The following is a 26,990-nucleotide window of genomic DNA, read 5'->3' as shown; positions in this document are numbered from 1 at the left end:
GCAGTGCCGGTTTCTCCCCGCTGGACTCGCGGAGGGCTGCCTCCCATTGTGTCCTTGGCTGGTCTTCCCTCTCGATGTGTCTGTGTTGGTCGGTCTGGGCGCCATAACAGAATATCGCAAAGCAGGTGGCTTGTAAATACCACCCGTTATTGCTCACGGTTCTGGAGGCTGAAGTCACAGATCAAGACACTAACAGACTCAGTGACTGGTGAGGACCCACCTCCTGGTTCCCTGTGTCCTCACATGGTGGCAGGGGCGAGGGAGTGCCGCACGCAGGTCTCCTATAATGGCACCAATCCCAAATTTAGGAGGATCCTCGTTGGGGTGAGCACTGGGGGTTGTAAGCAGGGGATGAATCCCTGGAATTCCACTCCTGAAATCATTATTGCAGATATGTTGACTCCCTTGGATGTAAATTAAAAAAAAAAAGAGTGAATGACAATCCTGTTAGTATAATGAGGCTATGGTTTTCTCCATTTTCTATTTTTTGTTACTGACTACATTCTTTTTACAATACAAAGGTCAAAGTTGTATAAAAAGAGAGAGAGAGAGACTCTTAAAGATAGAGGACAAACTGAGGGCTGATGGAAGGAGGTGGGTCGGGGGGATGGGCTAGATGGATGAGAGTCATTAGAAGGGCACTTGTGAAGATGAGCACGGGGTGTTGTAGGCAAGTGATGAATTACTGAAACCAAACCACTACCCCTGAAACCAATATTGCCTTATATGTTAACTAAGCAGAACTTAAATAAAAATTTGAAAAAACAAAAAAAATAAGGGCACCAATCCCATTCATGAGGGCGCTTGATCTAATCACATCCCATAAGTCCCCACCTCCGAACAGAAACACCTTGGGGGTTAGGATGTAAGACTTTTCGGGGAACACACACATTCAATCCATAGCAGTGTCTGTGTCCTAATCTCTTGTTATTTTATTTTATTTTCTATTTATTTATTTTTTGAGGGAGAGAAAGGGAGGGGCAGAGGGAGAGAGAGAGAGAGAGAGAGAGAGAGAGAGAGAAAGTCCCAATAGGCCCCATGCCCAGCTCAGAGTCTGAGACGTGCCTTGATCTCATGACCATGAGGTCGTGACCTGAGCCGAAACCAAGAGTAGACGCTTAACTGATGGAGCCACGTACGTGTGCCCTAATCTCTTCTTATAAGGACACCAATCCCACCCATATCCCCAAATCTCTTCTTCAAAGCCCTTTCTCCAAAGACAATCACCCTCTCAGGGATGGGGGGATTAGGACATCGACATATGAACCTGGAGGTGCGGGACGCAATCCAGCCCATCACACTACGTGACGGCCCGGGAGTTTCTGCTGCACACAGTGTTAGCACAAGTCCGATCAGTAATGATGTGTTTACGGAGCGCCTGGGTGGCTCAGTCGGTTAAGCGTCCGACTTCGGCTCAGGTCATGATCTCACGGCTTGTGAGTTCCAACCCCGCATCGGGCTCTGTGCGGACAGCTCAGGGCCTGGAGCCTCTTCCGATTCTGTGTCTTTCTCTCTCTCTCTGCACCCCCCCCCCACTCTGTCTCTAAATAAATAAACATTAAAAAAAATTAAATAGTGATGTGTTTAACTTATCGGAAATAGCTCAGTTTTTAGGAAAGTAGGTAGAGAATCTGCATTGTTTTGTTATCTCCCTTTTTTTTTTTAATTTTTTAACGTTTATTTATTTTTTGAGAGACAGAGAGAGACAGAGCATGAACAGGGGAGGGTCAGAGAGAGAGGGAGACACAGAATCCGAAGCAGGCTCCAGGCTCCGAGCTGTCAGCACAGAGTCCGACACGGGGCTTCAACTCACGGACCGCGAGATCGTGACCTGAGCCGAAGTCGGACGCTCAACCGACTGAGCCACCCAGGCGCCCCCTAAATATTTTTTTTAATACTCTGGCTGTATGATCCATCCCCGAAGCAAGGCTGATATCAAACAACAACCTGCATGTTACCATCATCTGTAGCAACAAGCAAGATGGCGAGCAAGAGAATCCAGCCTCCAAGGGTACTGTTGACCGCCGTCGTCCAGAATCCCACCACGCAGAAAAGGCTGTATTCCCTACTGCTCTTGTTCTTTCCGTCAGGATTTCATGCGGCTGAGAGCGTCCTTTATACTGAAATCACAGTCTTGCTTTTTTTGATTACACTTTATTACACGCTTTTCCCAAAATTAAAAAAGATCCACTGACACGCTGAATGGTTGCATAACAGAACATGGTGTTTCATGCCACAATTCACTCAACCATTCCCAGTTGCTGGACATTTAGGTTGCTTCTAGGTTGTTATATATATATATATATATATATATATATATATATATATATATATGTTTATTTATTTTGAAAGGAGAGAGAGTGTGCGTGCATGAGGGAGGAGCAGAGAGAGAGGGAGAGAGAATTCCAAGCAGGCTCTGCACTGTGTCAGTACAGAGCCTGATGCAGGGTTTAATCTCACAAACCTTGAGATCATGACCGGAGGCGAGATCAAGACCCGGGTGCTTAACTGACTGAGCCACCCGGGCACCCCAGGATGTTTCCAGTTTTTAACAAATACAAATAATGCGGCCGATCATCTTTGGCATACACCCTGGCCTGCATTTCTGATGATTTCTTTCGGCTACGTTCGTATAAGTGAAATTACTGTATCCACCATGCACACATTTGTCCCCAAGGCTTTTGGAACACAGGAAAACAGCTGTCTTTCCAAGTCTGCGATGTCATGGGTCAGGGAATGACTTGTCGGGCCCTCCCCTCCAACATGCGGTCCTACGTTCTTGCCAGGGAACCTTCACCGTCTTCCCACCTCTCCAGCCAAGTGCAATTAGGAGCTCCCGTAAATACAGGGTGCTGTGATAGGTATGGGGCAAAGCATTTGCTAGGAGGGAAAAGGTGAGGAGGGGCACAGAAATACTGGTGTTCGTGAAGCACGGCTCCCCCATTGGGCTCAAAGCTTTTCAGACATAGGTCTGAGGTCTGTGATTTTTCTTTCATACCCGAACAGAAGCCATACTTGCTGGTGGGTATTTGTGTATTCACTGTGTTCCTGTTTTCTTGATAATCCCTAAAATGGCTTTTATATTTGGGACTTCTGATTCATGCAGAAGACAAAAAGCCCCAAACTGAGTCTATTTATCTCTTACCCTTAAGACTCACAGGAGGAAAAGAGGAAGGACAGTTAGTCCCATTTTGAGAGCAAACAGAGAAACTAAGTAACCCACCCAGCACGGGGTGCCCCGGCCACGGTGGGTATGAGGGCAGAAGCCCTGTAAGTGAAATCAGGACCTACAGTGAAATCAGGTCCTACACACACCAGGCAGGCTGCTTTCTTTCAACGTTGCCTGCTTTCACCTTTTTGCATGGGTACATTCACAATTCTGACTTTGTAGACATTTTTTCTTTTTGAAAAGAATCGTAACAGAATAATGGCTCCCCCAAAGATGTTCGCATCCTATCATCAAAACCTGCAAATAAATTACCGCATGTGGTGGGGCGCCTGGGTGGCTCAGTCGGTTGAGCGACTGTCTCCGGCTCAGGTCATGATCTCGCAGTTCATGGGTTCGAGCCCCACGTCGGGCTCTGTGCTGACAGCTCAGAGCCTGGAGCCTGCGTTGGATTCTGTGTCTCCCTCTGTCTCTGCCCCTTCCCTGTCTGTGCTCTCTCTCTCAAAAAAAATGAATTGTTTAAAAAAAAAGATGTTTTAAAAAAATTTACCTGATGTGGCAAAAGGGATACACTTTGGAGATATGATTACATTAAGGATTTTGAGATGGGCAGATTATCCTGGATTATTAGGTATAATCACAGGGATCCTTATAAGAGGGAGGCAAAACTTCTGTGCATCAAAGGACACCATAAAAGAGTGAAAAGACAACCCAAGAATGGGAGAAAATATCTGCAAATCAAATGTCTGATGTGGGATTAAAATTCAGAATATGTAAAGAACTCTTACAACTCAACAACGAAAAGACAAACAGCTCCATTAGTACACGGGCAAAGGACTTGAATGGACATTTCTCCAAAGAAGATATGCAGACATCTAACAAGCACAGGAAAGGATGGTCCACATCATTAGTCTTTAGGGAAAAACACAACCACAATGAGATACCACTTCACGCCCACTAGGATACCTGTGATCAACAGGACAGTACCAAATGTTAGCAAGGATGTGGAGGGACCGGAACCCATGTTCTCTGCTGGTGGGACCATAAAATGATGTAGCTGCCAAGGAAAACAGTTCGGCAGCTCCTCAAAAATCTAAGCATGGTGGGGCGCCTGGGTGGCTCAGTCAGTTAAGCGTCTGACCCTTGGTTTCGGCTCAGGTCATGATCTCCCGGTTTGTGAGTTCAATCCCTGCGTCAGGCTCTGCACTGACAGCACAGAGCCTGCTTGGGATTCTCTCTCTTCCTCTCTCTCTGCCCCTCCCTGGCTCGTGCTCTCTCCCTCTCTCAAAATAAATAAATAAACATTAGAAAAAAAAAAAAAAACTGGGACGCCTGGGTGGCTCAGTCGGTTAAGCGGCCGACTTCAGCTCAGGTCATGATCTCACACTCTGTGAGTTCGAGCCCCGCGTCGGGCTCTGTGCTGACAGCTCAGAGCGTGGAGCCTGCTTCAGATTCTGTGTCTCCCCCTCTCTCTGCCCTTCCCCTGCTCATGCTCTGTCTCTCTCTGTCTCAAAAATAAATAAAAACATTAAAAAAAAAAAACAACCTAAACATAGGGGCTTCCGGCTGGCTCAGTCTGTAGAGCATGTGACTTTTGATCTCAGTGTCCTGAGTTCAAGCCCCACATTGGGTATGGAATGTGGAGCCTATATAATTCTATATATATAGTATATATATACTAATATATATAATAGTATATATATAGTATATACTAATATATATATACTATATATATACTATAAGTATATACATACTATATATGTGTGTATATGTATATATACATATATATGTATATACATGTATATGTATATATACATATATACACATATATAGTATATATATACTTATAGTATATATATACATAGTATGTATATATATTAGTATATACTATATATATAGAGAGAGTATACTATATATAGAGAGTTTATACTATATATATAGAGAGAGTATATACTATATATATAGAGAGAGTGTATATATATATACTATATATATATAGGGTACACAAAAGAATGAAAAACAAAAACAGGAACTTAAACAGATACTGATACTCCAGTATTCACAGCAACATTATTCGCAACAGCCAAACAATGGAAACAACCCAAGGGTCCATCAACAGACGAAAGGATAAAGAAATGTGGTGTGTGTATATGTATATGGAATATATAAATATATATATATATATATGTATATATGGAATGGAATATTACTCAGCCATAAAAGGAATGAAGTTCTAGAACATGCTCGACTTGGATGAAGCTTGAGGACATACCGCATGACTCCACGTACACGAAGTATGTAGAAGGGCAAACGCATAGAGGCGGCACATGAATGTGTGGTCACCATCAGCTGGGGGAGTAGGGAATAGGGGTTACTGCTCAACGTGTACACAGCTTCTACTTGTGGAATGAGGGTTTTGGAAAGAGTGGTGACTGCACTACCTTGGGAACGTAACTCACGCCACTGAGAAATACACTTTAAAAAATGGTTAAGTGATACGTTTTACATGATATATATATTCGATGACAACGGAGGGGCACCTGGGTGCCTTAGTTAGTTGAGCGTCCGACCTCAGCTCAGGTCATGATCTCACGGTTCGTGAGTCTGAGCCCCACGTTGGGTTCTGTGCTGACAGCGCGGAGCCCGGAGCCTGCTTCGGATTCTGTGTCTCCCTCTCTCTCCGCCCCTCCTTTGCTCACACTGTCTCTCTCTCTCTCTTCCTCTCTCTCTCAAAAAAAAAAAAAAATTTTAAAGAAAACAATTTTTAAATGACAATGGAAATAAAGAGGGAGGCAAGAGGGTCAGTCAGAAAAAGAGAAGTGAGGACAGAAGCAGAGACTGAAGCAATGTGCTTTGAGGGAGTCAGGGAATGAGGGCAGCCTCTAGAAGCTGGAAGAGCTAAAAAACCAGATTCTCCTCTGGAGCTTCTGGAAGGAAAGCAACCCTGATGATGTCTGGATTTCAGCCCCCTAGGGCTCCTTTCGGACTCCTGACCTCCAGGACTGGAAGATAATAAATCTGTGTTGCTTTGAGCCACCAGGCTTGTGGCGATTTGTTATGGCAGCAACAGGAGACAAATGCATGGATGTAAACCCTTATTCTTGTGTTACAGTTCACTAACCACGATACAATCATTCACTGCATAGTTGATCCACTCAACTTTTTTTCTTAAGTTTATTTATTTATTTTGAGAGACAGAGAGACAGAGAGAGAGAGAGAGAGAGAGCTCATGAGTGGGAGCAGGGGAGGGGCAGAGAGAGGGGGGAAGAGAGAACCCCAAGCAGGCTCCACACTGTCAGCGCAGAGCCCAATGTCGGCTCGAATTCATGAGCTGTGATGTCATGACCTGAGCCCAGAGCGAGAGCCAGATGCTTAACCAGCTGAGCCACCCAGGCGCCCCCCGACGCATGTGACTTCTAAATTCCACAGCCCTAGAGCATGGGTCCAGTGCTGACAGCTGGCAGGGGGACCCACTCTGTGCTTGACCAGGGTGTCATCAGTGAGTCAGTCAGTGGTGTCCTCTTACGAAAAGGTAGGTTGTGGAATGGATTCAATTGATGATATCCCAAAGACAATTCTCCCTATGAACGCAACACTAAAAACTCATGCATGTTTGAACCGTAGAGTTTATGGAAATTACGCTTGCATTAGGGCCCACATTCCCGTGTCCGCAGCCTCCCGTGTCTTGCCCTTCTCCTGGCTCCGGGCCCAACCTCCTACCGCACTGTTCCCCCGAGGGCCAGAACCGGGTCTTCTTAAGCTTGGCACCCCTAGCCCAGAATTAACATTTTCATCCTTGTATCTACTCATGGAATCTACTGGGCGGGGAGATAATGTGCTGAAGAGTATCTCGAGAGATGGAAAAAAACAGGATGCCCGGAGAATGTCTACATCTGAACAAGTGACACGTAGCGATCGAACAGCAGGAACTGCCGAGAACCTACAGAACGTTACTCTCTGGCCCCAGCATCTGTCTCCAACATCTCATCTTATGGTGTTTCTCCCATAACACGGCCTACAGCTGGTTTCAATTCCTCTTATTTTCTATGCTGAATTCCAGAGCGGCCTCTTATCCACTTATCGCCTTTGCCTGACTTGGCTCTCTGAACTCTCTAACTGCTCATCAAGTTACAGACGGGTGCCGCAGGCTCCCAGCCAGGGGCTGCAGACGACCTTCCCGCGGTGGCCCTGGGCGGGCATCAGGGCTCTGCTGGTGGGGTCTGTCAACCATTATCCTCACTGAGACGGAGCCTCGAGGCTGGGCCACCGGGACCCATGGTGGAGGCTGTGGATTCCAACGATCCTGGAGGTGCTCTTTTTAATTGTGGTGACAGACACGTAAAAACCGAGGAGGAGTGGAAACCAGGTGGGACCCCAGCTGCCCAAGGCATTATTTGCCACTCTGCCAAACCACATCTTCCCAAGAGCTACCTGATTAGCCTTCGGTTTCTAACACTCTGCCTACACACTAAGGTAAATAAAGATACACCTGTCCTTTCAACCTTCCTGTTCTCCCCATGAAATTCACTCAGCGTACATGGTGGATCAGGAAACGACAAACCAAAGAGAACTTTGTAAAAAACAAAACAAAACGGAACCAAATTAGGCAAGGGCGCCTGGGTGGCTCCGTCAGTTAAGCATCCGACTCTTAGTTTTGGCTCAGGTCATGATCTCACGGTTCATGGGACTGATCCCCACATCAGGCTCTGCGCTGACAGCACAGAGACTGCTTGGAATTCTCCCTCTCCTCTCTCTCTCTCTCTCTCTCTCTCTCACACACACACACACACACACACAAAATAAATAATTTTTTTAAAAATCTTAAAAAAAAAAACTATGTAGAATGTGAAAAGAAGTCTAAAACCTCCAACTTGATAGAACACTTCTCCGGATCACTTTTATTTTTTCTACTTACAGGAGCGTATTTTACTGCAAATAATTTAGCAAACGGAGAAAAATACAAAGAAAGAAACAAACTATCTGTAATGCTTCCATCATGAGATAACCACTATCCTTTCTCCAGCATCCTCTAAACTCTTACCCTGCCTCGTATTTGTTCACAGTTCTGTTTTATTATAATAATAACATATTGCCACTACCACTACTTTCTGTCTGACAACCTCAGTGGAACGTAAATGCCACGAACACAGGAAATCTGTCTCCCCGAAGTAGAGTTGAGCAGGTTGGACATAATGGAGGGTCAAGGGCCTGAGGGCACTAAGGAGCAAGGGCAACATTAAGGCACTTGAGTGGGCGGTTAACTGGGTCCCCACCTCTCCCCACTCCTCATCCTCAGGTTTGCCTTGCCTTAAAAAAATTTTGACAGCATCTGAAATGACCTATTCCAACATGCCTTCACTTTACGCCTACGTTTTCCTGACTGCCCATCCAAGCCGTCACCTTTCTTCTCAGAAACAAGCGTCCTCCTTCCTTCCCATGGCTCCTCCTTCTGTGTGCTCATGCTCCTAATGGCGCCCCTTCCAACCTCCCCAGGGTTCCACTTCACCAGTTCTCTCCCTTCTCTGCTCACGTCTTCAGTCTTTCCAGATTCATTCATTCCTTCCCTCTTTTTACGACTGTCCCCAAAGTACCCAATTCTAAAAACAACCCTCCTTCCCAGTCCCGCTACCCAGCCCCTGTCTCGCCTTCTTTCACACCAATCTGCTCGCATGACTGGTTTATACCCGTTGTCTCCATGCCCTACCCACCTACTCCTTCCTCAATCCAGCTTCCCCCCTCCACCCCAAGACTGCCAATGGCCTTTCAGTTGCTCTGTCTGAAGCCTTCACTCAGCTCATACTTCTCCACCCCTTACACAGTCAACTGCCATTGTCAAGGGCACAACTGCCAACAAGTGCCATCTCCCTGACACTCCTTCCTGCCCTCTCTCTCCCCTCCATACACCCTACACGCCGATGACAAATTAACCTTTCTAAGGCACAGCTGTGTTATGTCAGATTAACTTAATTTCTTTCTTTCTTAAAAAACTTTTTTTAAATCTTAATTTTTGAGGGGGGGGAGAGAGAAAGAGGGGGAGTAACAGAGAGAGATGGAGACACAGGATCCAAAGGAGGCTCCAGGCCCTGAGCTGTCAGCACAGAGCCCGACGCGGGGCTCAAACTCACATCCATGAGTTCATGACCTGAACCGAAGTTGGACGCTCAACCGACTGAACCACCCAGGTGCCCCAGTTAATTTAATTTCTTTCTACAGCTACCCCAGTAAATTAGAAAAAAGTATTAAACTCACCGGGTCAGGATTTTAGCAAGACATCAAATAAGTCCCTCCCTCATCATCCTCGGAGAGAAGGTCGAGAGTGTGGGCTAAAACAGAACACAGAAGCTTTTCAGCAGAAGACCTTTCATAGATGCGGACGGAGTGAGAGCTCGACGGCTTCACCCACGATCAACTGCGGTAAAGTGGGCATCACAACGCCATTGTCAGTAGTTTCTGCATTTGAGGGCAGCAAGTGCTAAGGAATGTCCTGCACACTAACCACGACTTGTTGTCTCATGTCTCTTGTTCCTTCTAAACAGATGTAGCTTTGGTGCGCCGATGGCCATGGTGAGGCATGGTGGAGCCATACTTCAGATCTATCATGTACTTAGACCCACCGACCCAAACTGGGAGAAGCCACTGGTAGGCAGTACCCAAGGTCTCCAGCGCCCGGCCTGCCTCGTCAGTTCCTGTTCTCCTAACTCATTCTTTCCTGTCCAGCATCTCGTCCTCTGACTGCTGAACCCTCCTCTCCTTCTCCGGGGTGCCATCCCTAGACGCGGGCTTGCTTGAGACCAGATTCGCGTGCTTACTTTATCATTATAACATCACGAGCACGCGGGAAGGGCCCTGTTTCCAGGGAGAAGAGCGCCGGCACCATTGAGTGTCCCTTATGCCGTCTCCTCCATTCATTCAGCCCAACGGCATTCTCAGTGGGCTCATTGTCATGTAGCCAAAAATGCCATCACTGTGGCCACCTCCTCATCACCGTATCTGTTCCTCCACCACGTCTCGGCGGCCCGTAACAGGCCTTAACTTTACCCACTTAACACATTCTGTTTCTACTAACAAACCCCCAAATTCCCCTTCTCCAGAGCAATATATTTCTCCCGCTCAGTACCATTCAACAAGATCATTAAGGATTTTCAGTGTAGGTAAAACTAATCTATCCTGGCAAAGGGTATCCATTAAAATGTAAATGAGCAAGGAGGAGAAATCTATGACTGATTTTAAAGTTATAAAATCTGACCTCTGCTCATCCTTGGTGGGAATGATCACTGGGGACAGCAGGTTTTAACCCCTCTTAATCACTTTGGACTTATGAAAATCACACTTAGGGACAGCCTGGTTGCAAGTAGAAGCGTATCGGTATGATTAAATGGATTAGTAACTGGTTGAACAACTTTACTTAGAGATACGGGTGGGCAGACCCATTTCAATCTCAAACAGGGTCTTTACTGTTTGCTTAGTTTCCATTTTTGCCCTGTTCATGCCTCGCCAGCTGTGAAGACGTGAGAAAATCAGCGTTAAAGATTTTTTGTAATGTTTATTTATTTTTGACAGAGAGAAAGAGAGAGAAAGAGATTCAGAGAGACAGAGAGAGAGAATCCCAAATAGGCTCTATGCTTAGCATGGGGCTCGATGTGGGCCTCGATCCCACAACCACGAGATCATGACTGAGCCGAAATCAAGAGTTGGGACACTCAACTCACTGAGCCACCCTGGCACCCCTAAACATTATTTTTAAGTAACAATCAGGGTTCTTACACAAATATAAAATAGACATGTGTCCATCAATTAACTATTCATTAATTAGTCACGGAGGCAGTGAAATGTTACAAAATATTACCAGTTCAAGCAGTACCCAAAGAATAGACACACATAAAAGCAATTAGAAATGCTGAAATAAATTTGCTACTAGATGTAAGATTGGCAGCCTCTTTCACGGGGTGGAAATCAATCGCACGTCGACCAGACAAAATTCATTTCTATTTCTCGGTGGACAAGATTTGCATTGCGATGGGCTTTCTATAACTCACAGTCGCAAAATAGTTCGGTCGAAAACAGCGAAAGGCACACAACCCAGAAGAATCTGCCAGATAACACCCAGCAATCCCTTCAAAGAAACTCAGTGATTGTTTTGCCCATTTCAAGGCCTTTGACAATTGTTCCCAACAATAAGAGGAAACGTCATCATGAAGCAATCTGAGGCTTTGTGCAGGGCCCAAGTGCAAGCAGAGTGGAAAGGGTTGTAGCTCAGCAGGAGGGCATGTGGGAATGGCTTAGGAATTTCCATCGGTATTATATTCAGGGGCGCCTGGGTGGCTCCGTGGGTTGAGCGTCCGACTTCGGCTCGGGTCACGATCTCACAGTTCATGAGTCTGAGCCCCGCGTCGGGCTCTGTGCTGACAGCTCGGAGCCTGGAGCCTGCTTCCGATTCTGTGTCTCCCTCTCTTTCTCTGCCCCTCCCCTGCTCATGGTCTGTTTCTCTCGGTCTCTCAAAAATAAATAAACGTTAAAAAAAATTTTTTTTTTGATAAATCAGTATTCTATTCAGTTTGATGAGGCTGCCTACAAAAATCTTAGTTTGTTTCTTGTGTTTGTTCTTTTTTTTTCTTCCAATTCAGTCATTATCTGTAGAACGATAGAATGGAGAGGCTTAACTCTGGTCAGGTGAAATCACACAAGTGGGTTCTGTGTACCACACTTTACAAGGATCAGAGTTAGAATGGGAAAAGAGGGGCACCTTGGTGGCTCAGGCGGTTAACTGCCCAGTTTCAGCTCAGGTCACAATCTCACAGTTGGTGAGTTTGAGCCGCACCATTGGGCTCTCTGCTGTCAGCCTGCTTCAGATTCTCTGTTCCCCTGCCCCCTCTGCCCCTCCCCTGCTCGTTCTCTCTCTCTCACAAGAAATAAAAACTTAAAAAAAAAAAAAAGGTAAAAAAATGAGGAGTGGGGGGAAGAAACCAGCGATATTCCATCTGAAGAAAAGGCTGTCCTCACATAAGACAAATGTGGAAGGAGGCTTAAGGAAAACCTTCCTAAATGGGAACCAGATTCATGATGACAGGGACCATATCGGTCAACGTTTATTGAGCTTCATTCTACGGGAACCCCTGAGCTGAGTGCTTTGTAAGTATCATCTCATTTAACGCACACGGCAGTGAGAAAGCAAGAGCCAAGCCCACACTAGGCACAGAGAGGTCAAATTCGGCGTGAAAGCAAAGGCCTTTACGTCTTCTTTCAGCTCTGAGATTACACGCTTCAGGGTCACTCTACCACTCGAAGGCCTTTGGTGGGTCCTAATGGCTACTCTAGTTGAGTACGAATTTCTCAGCCTGCTAACAAAGGCTTTTCACAGGATGGCCCAAAGTATCCTCTCCAGGTTGGTGACCCCAGTACTACCCCATTCTCACCAAACATACCAGACCCAGCAGTGCAACCAACTCTTATAAATCAACTGCCCAGCCTCTAACTTCTCCTCCTGCTACCTCCCCCGCAAAGTCTTTCCAGTATGTTCTAGTATGTTCTTTCCTTCCTCGGCCACCATCTCCCTCCCTAAAATAGCACCACGTGCTGGCAAGATTATAGAAGGCCTCAAACATCTGGACAAGAAGTGCATTTATGGATTCTTGACCAGGAAAGTGACTTCCCTACATGATTCTCTCCTAATAGTCCTGTATGCATTTTCTTGTATTTATTCTTTTGTATGTATTTTAAAAAAATTTTTTTTCAACGTTTTTATTTTATTTTTGGGACAGAGAGAGACAGAGCATGAACGGGGGAGGGGCAGAGAGAGAGGGAGACACAGAATCAGAAACAGGCTCCAGGCTCTGAGCCATCAGCCCAGAGCCCGAAGCGGGGCTCGAACTCACGGACCGCGAGATCGTGACCTGGCCGAAGTCGGACGCTTAACCGACTGTGCCACCCAGGCGCCCCATTAAAAAATATGCTCATACAGGGGCGCCTGGGTGGATCCGACTCTTCATTTCCGCTCAGGTCATGATCTCACGGTGTGTGGGTTCCAGCCCTGCATCAGGCTCCACGCTGATGGTGCAGATCCTGCTTGGGATTCTCTCTCCCTCTCTCTCTGCCCCTCCCCCATTCATACTCTTTCTCAAAACTAAACATTAAAATTTTTTTAATTAATAAATTAAAAAAAAAAAATCACTCCAAAAAAAAAATTCACACTTGAAACGCTCTCTAACACAGTACTGTTAACCCTCTTGTACACAGGCTAGACACGTGGCCTGAACAAAACTTCCTCATCAAAACTACTCTTTCTGTGGTTCACACTGGGCAACACAGCCACCATATGAAACCAAGGGTGGAGAAACACTGATAAATTGCTTCAGGGATGCATGTGCCATATTCCCAAGAATCTTCTTTTCTCTTCTTCTGTTGCCAGATTTTCTCTCCATTTCTCTCCATTCTGTAGACGCTGCCAAGATTGTTAATGAATCCGTTCACTCTCATTCTTTCCTTCCAATGGCTTCACCAACGGGGCCTCCATCTTTGGACCTGGAAGAAGCCCAGAGGGGCCGCAGACTGGACATCATGGTTCCCTTCCCTAGACCATGTCAATTCCACGGCATCCTCAAATTTTACTAAACTGTGGATGATGTGGTTACATCCTGCCCTGCCCGTTCCCTGCAGCGACCTTACGTCGAGAACGTACATTCATTTCTAATGACTCAAAAAAATGAGGCAACCATTCAAAAGGTGCAAAAGGGTGTACCTCCCTGCCCTGGTCCCTCGGTTTCCTACACACGGGCTACCGGTTTCTTGCAGCTCATGGACTGTAAATATCATTTGCCAATTCAAATAAGAAAGGTCTGTGTAAATGGTTCACTGTGCCTTCTGGCTTTAAGCTACTTGGAAGAAAATTCACCCATTCAGTTCAGCAAACCTGAAATGCTACTTCCCCTTCAGCCTCAACAGAGAGCCTTTCCTGCCCCCTCCCTAGCCTGTATCAGGTGATTTTCCTTCACGCCCATGACACCAAGTCCTCACCCCCTTGTCCATTTTGTGTATCAAACACAGTAGAAATAACCTATCTGTTTCTCACCTCAGGGCAGGGACCAGCACAGTACCTGGCACGCAGAATGCATTCAGGAAACATTTGCTGAAACTAAGTATTACCAGAATACCTACATGTATTCTGAATTATTCATTAAATCCTAGGAACGGGGTGGGGGGGGGAGGGGAGGAGTGGCGGGGTGGGGGGCCCGCCTGGGTGGGTCAGGGGGTTAAGCACCGACTCTTGACTTCAGCCCGGGTCATGTTCTCAGTTCGTGGATTCGAGCCCCGCATCGGGCTCTGTGTTGACAGAAGCCTGCTTGGGATCCTCTCTCCCTCTCTCTCCCTGCCCCTCCCCAGCTCATTCTCTCTCTCGCTCTCCAAATAAATAAATAAACTTTAAAACAACAACAATAAGGGGCGCCTGGGTGGCGCAGTCGGTTAAGCGTCCGACTTCAGCCAGGTCACGATCTCGCGGTCCGTGAGTTCGAGCCCCGCGTCGGGCTCTCTCTGGGCTGATGGCTCAGAGCCTGGAGCCTGTTTCTGATTCTGTGTCTCCCTCTCTCTGCCCCTCCCCCGTTCATGCTCTGTCTCTCTCTGTCCCAAAAATAAATAAACGTTGAAAAAAAAATTAAAAAAAAAAATAAATAAAACAACAACAATAAAAAAAAAAAAAAAAGTCCTGGGAACAGAAGAGTAAAGCATAATATCTACCCTAACCTTCCTGGCACCTTCGTATAATTTACCTGGTAACAGAAACAGTATTTCTCGTTTGCATAATCTGTTCTCCCTCTTAGTGTTACTAGTGTTCTAGAGTCTCCCTTTGTTGCCAAAACGTGGCCTGCAATCCCCATTAGGCTACACTGGCCAGAGCGTCAAAGGCTAGAGATGTTACCTCGAGTTGCCATTCTTTCTCTCTTCAGAGTGGCGTCTGACGGACTCCAGGGCCAACTACTGAATTAGCTGCTGAGAGCGCACCCCCCTATTGTTAAAACTTCACTCAAAAAGTTGCACGCAGGGGCGCCTGGATGACTCGGTCGGTTAGGTGTCCAACTTCGGCTCAGGTCGTGATCTCGAGGTTCGTGGGTTCGAGCCCCGCGTCAGGCTCTGTGCTGACAGCTCAGAGCCTGGAGCCTGCTTTGGATTCTGTGTCTCCCTCTCTCTGTCCTTCCCCTGCTCGTGCTCTCTCTCTCTCAAAAATAAATAAACATAAAAAAAAAAAAAACAACTTGCATGCAGTTTACAAATAATGTCTTGACATACACCCAGAAGCAGCACCGTGTGTTGGCGCTCTGGCATGTCGGAGCAGGAAAGTTGGTAAAGAGTTTCCGCGAAGTCCCATCTGGGTCCCCTGCCAGCCCCCGGCCCTCGGGCAGGCTGGCCAACGGCTCTGAGCCTCTCCCGCGTGACAGGGACGGTTGCGGCTCCCCACACGGTCATCGTGGGGCTCCTGGAAGCTACGGAAGGCACATGTCCCATATGCTGTCTGACACATGCCAAGAGGAGTTGTGACCCCTGCACTAAGATGACAGTTTTGATACCTGTCATTGATAAAACAACTTTTTTAAGTTTACTTATTTTGAGAGAGAGCACATATGCGTGCAGGAGAGGGACAGAGAGGGAGAGAGATAATCCCAAGTGGCGACGAGGGGCTCGAACCCACAAACCGTGAGATCATGACCGGAGAGGAAATCAAGAGTTGGACGCTCGACCGACTGAGCCACCCAGGTGCCCCTAAATTATTATTTTTTTTTTTTAAATTTTTTTTTCAACGTTTATTTATTTTTGGGACAGAGAGAGACAGAGCATGAACGGGGGAGGGGCAGAGAGAGAGGGAGACACAGAATCGGAAACAGGCTCCAGGCTCTGAGCCATCAGGCCAGAGCCCGACGCGGGGCTCGAACTCACGGACCGCGAGATCGTGACCTGGCTGAAGTCGGACGCTCAACCGACTGCGCCACCCAGGCGCCCCAACCCCTAAATTATTTTAAAACCTAAAGCTATCTTAACCACCAAATCCCACTTAAGTAAAATAGAGCATGTGCTCAGTGTAATGGCCTTGAGCAAATCACCTTATCCCAACAGTATTTTTCTCATGCCCAAAATGACGAGGTTGGGCTAAAAAGTCTATAGGCTCCCAAGAGACAAAATAAACACATGTGGTGGGTGGCCTTGATTGGACTGATGTTAAAACAAATAAACAAACAACAAAACCAAAAACACATATCAGCGTTGCTGATATGACTGTCCATTAGATACTATGGAATTAGGACTGGTTTTCTTAGGTAGGATAATGGTTGTGCCGGCTAGTAGGGGAATGTTGTTACTCCTAGGAAATACGCCCTGAAGTATCATGTCTGCAAATGTTTCAGAAAAAGAATATTTGAGCGTGTGGGGGCATGCACGTGTGTGCGTGTGTGTGTGTACAGAGAAAGAGATCGGGAGAAATAGAGCAAACACATCGTGCTTTTAAAAACTATATCCCTGAATTCACTTTTGGCTGTCATTTCAAATTTTTAAGAATGCATCAAAACCCCATGACCAAATATTGAAAATTACTATTTTGACTTCCTCCCCTTCCCTCCATGGTCCTTCAGGCTTCAGGCTTTCATTAGGACCTGCCTCGCCTCTCCTTTTTAGATTTTATTCTTAGTGTGTGTGTGTGTGTGTGTCTCCCCATGTGATCTCCCACACTCCTCATTTACAAAGATTCCCCTCCCTCTTCCTCGCTGTCAATATCTCCCTGTAGATTTGTCTCCCGTCCTGGGCAGTAATTTAGCTCCCTGATTCGCCCTGCCTACTCCACACTTACTACCTCTCCATCTTTTTCATTATCTCCTACCGCCCCAGACTCCGTGGAAGGAGGGGGGTCCCCGGAAGGGGGGGCCGCGGGGAACGCAGTCCTACCTCCCTGCCTTCCTTTGTTCCACAGGGCCCTCTGCACGCCTTTTCTAATCAAGCGCGGTTTCCTGTAACACGGAAGTGTGTGTTCCCACATTTGTGTACACGTGCACGCGTATATCTGTGCAGGGCATTCATGTTTACGCGTACACATCTAGCACTTACACATTTTTTTTTTTTTTTTTTGTTAACCACAGCAGAAAAAAAATGGCAAGGCCACGGCAGAAGGAAATTTTCTCTCCAGGACTGGAAAAATGGAGCCTGCCTGCCTCCAGCCCACCGTCCTCTCCAGCCTGGTCTTTTTTTAGGAGCTAATTTGGTTGATGAAGCGCTTCGAGAGAAGCAAGCCTGGCCCGCCTCAATCGGCTTACCTGAGGCGGCCCGCCTGCCAGCTGCAAGCCCACACCTCCCTGCAGAGCTCCGAGCTCCGGCTCAGGGCTGCTCTCCTCCCCTCACCCCTGCCCCGCCCCGCCCCGCCCCACCCCGGGCCACGCCCAGGGCTGCCTGTCAGTTCACCTTCTCTCCGGTTCACAGAAGCCTTGAACGATAATCCTCTTTTATTTGCCTGAACTTCTGAACTCCTCCAGCGTCTTTTTACCTCCGGTCTTTGGCAGTCGGCCTTGGATTCCTTCATGTGCCCTTGGCCTGGCTGAAACTTTTGCCCACAGAGAGTAAGAATGACCAGTTTTCACTGATTCTCGCTTCTGGCCACCATGGCAGGCCAGGCAGCAGAGTTCGTTCCCCGTTTTGGCTCCTTCCTTTGTAGCTGACCAGACTTTTCCTATCCGCGTTTGCACTCCTGATCGCGTGTTCTTTGTTTGTTTGTTTGTTTGTTTGTTTCCCTCTCTGTACTGTGGCCTTCACGGTGTGAGCCTGGCGGGGGGGGGGGGGGGGGGGGGAGCGGGCACCTCCACCTCCAGTCTGACTCTGACCCTGGGCAAACTGACTGCAGAGACCTTCTTTTGCCCACCTCGTCGAAGGACTACCCTGCAGCCGGCACGGCACAGCCCAGCCGGTCAGCCTCAGGCTCTCCAGGAACGGGTCACCTGGCTCTGCTCTCAAACGGGGAAGGACGGTCCCACCATCTCCCTGCCCACGTGCAGCTGTCCGTTCCTCTGTCCGCAGCCGGGTTTGGCTATTTTACTCAGCTGGCACAGCAGCGGCTTGCTAGCCAGAGTAAAACAGCAACGTTCTGTAACCACGTTATTTCTCATTTGAGACGGAAAAGCGTTTGTTCCTTGGCCTGCCTGGTATGACACAATGGAAAAGTTAAATCAGAAGCTCCCGTGGTGATCCCTAAATATTTCTTTCAAGTCTTCGTGTTTCAGTAGCGTTGACACACAACGTGACACTCGTTTCAGGTGAACGCCACGGTGATTCATCTTCTCTATACGTTTTCCGAGTGTTTTTAAAGATGAGTCACGAGTTAACCCTTCTCCGGAGGCTCAACAACACTTACTCCAAGAGACTAAATTTCACCAACATGTCTTTTGGGATTACAGTCAAGAGACTTTGTAATCTACATTCTCTAAACAAAATTCCTGCCTTGGAATATTTTTCAGATGACAAACATCCTTTCTAAATGACTGGGTGGTCAGTTCTTTTCAAATCAGCCAACAGTTTGTGTTCCGTCCCTCTTACCGTTGGTGAGTTGCCTTTTTTATTATGGAAAATGACAGGAACTGACAACATTACCGCTTTACGGTATGCCTCTGACCCTTGGCGGCAAAGATAGGTCTTCCTCTCTGCTTCCAAGCCCCCCTTACCATCTGACTGTTTCTACTCCCCCCTCCATTCTGAGTCTGTGACCAAAACTCATCAGAAGAGAGCTATTCGCTGCTAATTCTGGTTACCATGTCCTTATTCAATCAGTCAACACGTATTTACCAAACAATTCTACTGGACAGCCATCACAAAAATAGCTTTGGTAAATTCCTACTGGGCCAAGGCATTGAATCAAGCTGGGAAGAGACACCCTCATCTCCAATGACAAAATGCAGAGCACCCTTCAGGGTCCTCCACCCATGTTGTTCAGGGCACGGTGAGAGGGAGGAAAAACTTTCCTCTACACTCTTAGGTTGTGCTACCAAGGGCCTGCAAATTAAACTACAAAAGCTACACTGACAGAGAAGACACACAGGCTTATTAATATATTCTTTCACGGGAACTCACAGAAAGAGGTTCAACTCAAAGAGACAGTTAGACTTGGGGGCTTCTATAACATTTTAACAAAGGAAAAGGGGTTCAGGCTTCAAGGGATGGATGATAAATTGTAGGGAAGCGACTAGGGTATATATGGGGGAACGAATAGAAGGTGAGAGTTATTCTAGTAACAACTGTTTATGCAGACTCATCTCGTGCTGACTGTCTCTGGTGATAAGTTGCTCTCCTCTTCCTGGTACCAGAGCAGACACTGTCACAAAAGGAAATTTACGCCCTGCTTTTTGACAGATAAGAGAGAGGCCAGAGAACTCTTCCAATTGCCTTCAACTCAAAAGAATCCTTGTACCAAAGCAGCATATTTTGGAGTGGCGTATCCGGATCTCCTTCGATGGCATCACCGGTATGAGTAAGCGGTAGTGACATTTTCTCCTGCCACCTTCCCATGGGGAGTGCTGGATTTTTTTCATTGAAACACAATTAACATGTAATATTAGTTTCAGGTGTTTAACATAGTGGCTCAACAATTATATACGTTACAAAATGCTGACCACAGTAGTACATCGTGGCAGTCAGAATGGCAAGCATCCAAAAGACCAGAGAAAACAAGTGTTGGCGGGGATGCTGAGAAAAGGGAACCCTCGTGCACTCTTGGTGGGAACGTAAATTGGTCCGACCACCACGGACAGCAGTATGAAGTTTCCAGAACAACGAAACAAAACAAAAAAAACCTAAGGAACGCCTGCCCGTGCGGCCCCATCGGTTAAGCGTCCGACTCTTGGTTGCCACTCGGGTCGTGATCTCAGTCTGTGAGTTCGAGCCCCGCGTCGGGCTCTGTGCTGACAGCTCAGAGCCTGGAACCCGCTTCAGAGTCCGTGTCTCCCTCTCTCTCTGCCCCTCCCCCACTTGTGCTCTGTCTCTCTCTCTTCCTCTCTCTCAAAAATAAACGTTAAAGAAATAGATAGATAAATAAATAAATAAAAATGGGGCATTAAAAAAAACCCTAAAAATAGAAGTACCATACCATCCAGTAATTTCACTGCCGGACATCTACCTCAAGAAAATAAAAACACTAATCCAGAAAGAGACAGGCACCCCTCTGTTTACTGCAGCACTGTTTACAATAGCCAAGATCCGGGCGCAACGCAGGCATCCGTCCACAGATGAAAGGATAAGGAAGACGCGATGTGCAGCTACGGTGGAATATCCCTCAGCCGTAAAAAAGAATGAGATCTTGCCATCTGCGACAGCGTGGATGGACACAGAGGGTATTATGCTAAGTGAAACAAGCCAGACAAAGAAAGACAAACAGCCTTTGATTTCACTCCTAAGTGGGAAGTGCTGTTTTATTATCGGTCGTCTTTTTCAATGGAGTAAACTGTGGCTTTGAGAGGTTCGCACTTGCCCTTCTCAAAGGACTCAATTCAACTATCTCATGCGATTCGACCACCTCCACCTTCTTCCCTACCCACTTCGGGCATGCCACGGCTTGAAAAAATCTGTTCTGCCCCTTCCCTTCCCGATGAGGGCCCCCTGTTCTCCCACTATCCCTGAGAAAGAATAAAAGACACGCGAGGAGAAAATCAGAGGAAGCTCAGCTTTTGCAGCTGGTCACGAGAACCTTGGGCTCCAGACCCCTGTGTCCCGGGGGTTCACCCACAAGCTAGCTCGTGTGACTGGCTCCTGTGCGAGGTCTCAAGCATTCCTCGGAATCTAAGCCCCTTCCTCCCTGCCCCGGGCGGGTGCCCCTCCTGAGGGTCCAGCTGGCCTCCCGCATACACCGAAAGTTTTCCCCAAAGCTGGGGGGCGCCTGGGCGGCTCAGTCAGTTAAGTGTCCAACTTTAGCTCAGGTCACGGTCGCCCGGTTTGTGAGCTCGAGCCCCGCGTCGGGCACTCTGCTGTCAGCACAGAGGCTGCTTCAGATCCTCAGTCCTGTCCTCTCTTCTCTCTCTCTCTCTCCCTCTCTCGCTGCCCCTCCTCCCCTCAAAAAAATTACATTTAAATTTAAAAAACTAAAAAAGTTGGCCCCAAATGTTCCCAGGTGAAGAAATTTGAGCCCCCGTGGACGGAAGTGAACTAAGGGCCCACTTTTTGGAATCACATATTTTTAGAGCTGGGATAGCCTGAGGGAAGAATATTCCTTCCCACCGTGACTGCAGGCGTGGGAGGCCGGTGGGTAGGCTGACTTCACGACAGCAGTGCATGCGTGACGAGCCTCAAGCAGGAATCACATTCAGTCAGAGGCTTCCGTCATATTTATCTATCTTCTTCTGCCAATAATCCCTGATAGTGCCCAGATGTCATGGTGTCATTTGAGTGGAATTAAATTGGAACGGCTTCCATTATCTGATTAATTAGAGTCGGCTTTGACTACAGGGACTAATAGGTCCGGTCCTATTAGTGCAGCCTTTGCACCCGGCAGGCTGTGGTCACATAACACAGGCGAAGGCCTGGTAGAGACTGTTGGTCTGTTTCTGGATCGTCCCCGCCTTTAATTTTGCTTAAAAAAAAATATATATATATATATATATATATTAGCAGGGCAACACGGTGGAATATTATTCAGCCACGAAAAGGAGTGGGGACCTGATACATCCTACCCCATGGATGAACCGGAAAACATTATGCCACGTGGAACGAAGTCAGATACAAAAGGTCACACGTTGTGTGACTCCATTTACAGGAAGTGTTCGGAATAGGGGAACCCACAGAGGAGGCCAGTAGATGGGTGCTTGCCAGGGGCTGAGGGAGTGGGGGAACGGGGAGTGACTGCTTAACGGGTGTGGGGTTTCTTTCTGGGGCGATGAAAATGTTTTGGAATTAGGGGTAGTGTTTGTACCACATTGAGAATGTGTCGACGGCCACTGAATTGTTTACTTTAAAACAGTCAGCATGATGTTCCATGAATTTTCCTTCGGTTAAAATACATAGAGAGAGGGGCGCCCAGGTGGCGAACTCAGTTAAAAGTCCGACTCTTGATTTTGGCTCAGGGCATGATCTCACGGTTCGTGAGTTCGAGCCCCACATTAGGCTCTCTGCTGTCAGCGCGTAGCCTGCTTCAGATCCTCTCTCCCTCTCTCTCCCTCTGCCCCCCCCCCCCCGCTCACAATCTCTCTCTCTCTCAAAACTAGATAAAAATTAAAAAAAAAATAAAATCTTAAAAAAAAAACACATAGAGACACAGACAGACAGACACTGAAAGAGGAAGCAAGAACACATCTCCAGGTCGGATGGATCACATTTAGCCTGCAATCTGCATGCCCGAAGTTGGGAGTCTACGCCCATATCCACAGGCTTTTATTGAGGAGGGGTGTGAGGGCTGAAGAGTATATATCCCAGCCAGGGTCATACAATCGAGCTTAGAGCCCTGGCTTCCCAATTTCAGGGCTGGTCCCCTTTGCACCACTTTAACCAGAAGAATAATTGTTTCAGTCCTTGAGGTCGTCTTCAGTAAGTACTTATTGAGGGCTTGCTACATTCCAGGGGCTACAACCCAGGGCGCTTGAGATCATGGTTAGCTCAACCGGCCCTCGTCTCCCCACCATACAGCTATGACACTGGCCCCGGTAACAACCTGTTCTCATTTCCATCTGCAATTATTGTGTTATCTCTTCAGCAGCTCCAAGTGGCTTACAATTTCAAACTGTTGCCATATGGTTTAAAAGCATTTTGTGTGCATGTGTGTGGTTTTTTTTTTTAAGTTTATTTATTTTTGAGACAGAGAGAGCATGAACAGGGGAGGGGCAGGGAGAGAGGGAGACACAGAATCTGAAACAGGACCAGGCTCCGAGATGTCAGCACAGAGCCCGACGCGGGGCTCGAACCCACGGACCGCGAGATCATGACCTGAGCCGAAGTCGGACGCTCAACCGACTGAGCCACCCGGGCGCCCCGCGTGTGTATTTTTTTTTTTTTTTAAATAATCAGGAGACAAGAGTAAACACACACATTTTGGACAAAAGTGTAAAGTTTACAGGATCACAAAACGTTACATAAAGTGGCTCTAAACTCAGAGCTGGTCAGCAGATGACGTTCAGGGCAAGGCCACAAATATTAACCGACAACCCACAGTGTCCAAGGCCTCCGCCCAAGGTAGCAGGGAGGCAAAGATGACCCTGTCCCCCCGGGGGTGACATTCTCAGGGAGGGTGTGGGGACAGAAGAGCACAGAGTGTAGTAAGTGTGCAAATAAAAACTGGAAACACAGTCCCACCGAGGGCGGTGGGACTTCATGAGGCCCTTTGCGGGGGGCCGTGTTTGAGACGGGTGGGAGGACCAGAAGACCTCCGGGAGGAGGATGATCGATGTGGGGGACGGGACAGCCTGGTGCAGGGCAGCACCTCCAGTCCGCACTGGGAAAGACTGGACTCGAGCAGAACTCTATTGGGGGGGGGGGTGCCAAGTGGTATTTTCAGTCTCGACTTGAGTTCTAGTCCACTTTCTGGTCGGTCCTGTACCATACTTGTCAGCCCCGAAGCAATGCCACTGTGCATGTATATACACACACGGGCCGCCGGGCTTCGGGCAACACGGGTTTTCAGTGCACGGGTCCTCTCATGCGGATTTTTTTCCAATAAATACAGTGCAGTGCTCTAAATCAATTTTCTCTGCCTTATGATTTTCTTTTTTTTTTTTTTTTAAGTGTATTTATTTGTTTGGAGAGAAAAAGAGCTCGCATGCAAGTGGGGGAGGCACAGAGAGAGGGAGAGAGAGAATCCCAAGAAGGCTCCACACTGCCAGCGCGGAGCCTGATGCTGGGCTCGAACCCACAAACCGTGAGCTCATGACCTGAGCCGGAGTCGGATGCCTGACCGACTGAGCCACCCAGGTGCCCCCGTCTTATGATTTTCTTCGTGCCGTTTTCTTTTCTCTGGCTTACTTTATCGTAAGAATACAGTATCTAATACACATAAGCCACAAAGTATGTGATAATTCGTTATTTAGGATATTGGTAAGGCTTCCGATCATCAGTAGGGTGTTAGCGGTTAAGCTGTGAGGGAGTCAAAAGTTATACACAGATTTCTGACTTGTCAAAACCATCACCCACAGCGACGTTCAAGGGTGACCCATACTAAGGTACCTATGTGACCACTGGCCTGTGATCTAGTGTTTTCTTTTTTTTTTTTTTTTTCAACGTTTTTATTTATTTTTGGGACAGAGAGAGACAGAGCATGAACGGGGGAGGGGCAGAGAGAGAGGGAGACACAGAATCGGAAACAGGCTCCAGGCTCTGAGCCATCAGCCCAGAGCCCGACGCGGGGCTCGAACTCACGAACCGCGAGATCGTGACCTGGCTGAAGTCGGACGCTTCACCGACTGCGCCACCCAGGCGCCCCAGATCTAGTGTTTTCTAACACACAGGTAGTTCAGGTGCTTCCCCTGCTCCTCAAAATCTTTGCTGCCTTGATGCTATCGCTTATGTGATTTTGACTGAAGGACCAGACTGTCATCCTATAATTAAAGCCAAGGTCTAAAACGTCAAGTACTCTACGAGAGGGTGACGTCGCTTAAAAACATCCTAAACACAGGCAACCGCATAAAATATAGATAACTCAGGCTTCCCCAAAAGTAAAAACTCTCCTGCTTCAAAGGATGCCATCAGAAAAGCAAAAAGGTAAGTCGGAGAATGGGATGAAGGATCTGCAAATCTTGTATCTGATAAGGGTCTAGCATCCAGAATACGCGAAGAACTCTTAACACAACAGTGAGAAGGCCAATAACCCAACGGAGACATGAGCAATACATGTGAAGAGACCTCTCTCCAAAGACGATGTTTCAACGCAATAAACACACGAAAAGACGCTCCACGACAGGAGTTGGGATGGAAACACAAAGGACAACCGTGGAGGAGATACGACCTCCCACTCGTGAGGTAGCCCGTAACCCAGTGAGAGACAGCACCCAGGGTTGGTAAAGCTGGGGAAGAGCTGGTACTCTCATACGTCGTTGGTGGAAACGTAAAACGGAGCGGCCCCTTTGGAGAGCGGTTCCGCGCAAAGTTCAACACAGTGTTCCCATATGACCCAGAAATTCCACACCAAAGTATATAACCAAGAGAAATGAAAACACACGTCCATACAGCAACCTGTCCAGAAAGAAATGTTCACAACAGCAAGGGGAGTGACAGCTAACGGGCACAGAGTTTCTTTCTGGGGTGAGGAAAATATTCTTGAACTACCTAGGGTTGAGGGTGGTACAATCTTGGAATATACAAAAAGAGCACCTTAAAGAATTGAATTTTAAGATACGCGTATTATATCTAAAAAGGATGGGGCAGCTGGGTGGCTCGGTCGGTTAAGTGTCTGACTTCGGCTCAGGTCGTGATCTCACGGTTCATGGGTTCAAGCCCTGCGTCCGGCTCTGTGCTGAATGCTTGCTCAGAGCCTGGAGCCTGCTTTGGATTCTGTGTTTCCTTCTCTCTCTGCCCCTACCCTGCTCGTGATCTATCTCACTCTGTCTCTCAAAAATAAATAAATGTAACAAAAACAATTTTTTTTAAGGAAAAGGGGTGCCTGGGTGGCTCAGTCAGTTAAGCCTCCGACTTCGGCTCAGGTCATGATCTCGAGGTTTGTGAGGTCAAGCCCCGAGTCGGGCTCCGTGCTGACAGCTCGGAGTCTGGAGCCCGCTTCAGATGCTGTGTCTCCTTCTCTCTCAGCCCCTCCCGGATTGTACTCTGTCTCTCTCTCAAAAATAAATAAACGTTAAAAAAATTTTTCAAAGAAAAAACATCCTAAGGTATAAATGACGTTTATCAATTTCTGAGAGCAAACTTTTTTTTTTAATTTTTTTTTTCAACGTTTATTTATTTTTGGGACAGAGAGAGACAGAGCATGAACGGGGGGAGGGGCAGAGAGAGAGGGAGACACAGAATCGGAAACAGGCTCCAGGCTCTGAGCCATCAGCCCAGAGCCTGACGCGGGGCTCGAACTCACGGACCGCGAGATCGTGACCTGGCTGAAGTCGGACGCTTAACCGACTGCGCCACCCAGGCGCCCCTGAGAGCAAACTTTAACTGGGAGGAGGGAGTAAGGCGTCACAGAAGCCCCAGCTGGGCCAGGCCAAGGGCATCGGGGGTACTTTGCCAGAACCTACTCTCCCTCTTTCACTGCGGGCCATTTTTTTGCAGCCCGCCTTTCTGCTCTCACTATAGAAGGAAAGTAACTTCACCCACACGAGAGTAACCAAAACCAACGTTCTTTGCTGTAAAAGTTGTTTGCGACACCGAAAAACAGACAAGTGACTTTCAAAAAGTGCAATCAGCAAAATATGGATGTGTTTTTCTCAACAGCTAAGAGAGGGAAAGGATAATGAGAAATCCTGGCTTCAGGAAGTGCTCACTTGCCAAAAAAATTATCGAAAGCATGTGGTCCCAACTCAGTTGCCTGGATCTACGCGCAAGTCACAAGATGACGGAGTTAAGCGGCGCATGTTTGCATAAAACAGGTTCCCCCCCACCCCGAGCCTGGCAGATGTTTGCTGCTTTCCAAGAGGGGCAACCGAGAGCCCACTAGAGAAAGGAACTCGGGAAGTCAGTGCTTAAGGAGCATCCTTGGGAGATCTGCGGGCTTGGATCAGGTGTCGGAATAATTACACGCCTTCTTTCACAACAAAAGGAGATACCCATTCAGTAACCCTAGAGGAGGATTTGGCTCTTAAATTGTTAACAGACCGTGGATCAAGCCAAGTACCCAAGAAGGAAAAGCAAATATCCTTTGGATGAGTTTCGAGGTAGGTTTGATGTTCTCTGA

The 26,990-nt window shown here is 47.4% G+C and overlaps 1 long non-coding RNA gene across 3 annotated transcripts in view; it reads right to left on the bottom strand.

The window, feature by feature from the left end:
- LOC123590938 overlaps positions 1 to 26,990 on the bottom strand; it is an 83,561-nt gene that overhangs the window by 34,625 nt on the left and 21,946 nt on the right. For 2 of the 3 annotated variants that reach the window (XR_006709043.1, XR_006709040.1), the window contains exon 2: positions 1 to 404. This exon is cut by the window's left edge and continues 713 nt beyond it. This is a non-coding gene — a long non-coding RNA (uncharacterized LOC123590938). The remainder of the gene's footprint in view (positions 405 to 26,990) is intronic. The other variant, XR_006709041.1, reaches the window with a different exon arrangement.

The sequence above is a fragment of the Leopardus geoffroyi genome, chromosome B4 (assembly GCF_018350155.1).
Source record: "Leopardus geoffroyi isolate Oge1 chromosome B4, O.geoffroyi_Oge1_pat1.0, whole genome shotgun sequence".
NCBI lineage: Eukaryota > Metazoa > Chordata > Mammalia > Carnivora > Felidae > Leopardus > Leopardus geoffroyi.
This window is presented reverse-complemented; position numbering and strand designations above follow the sequence as displayed.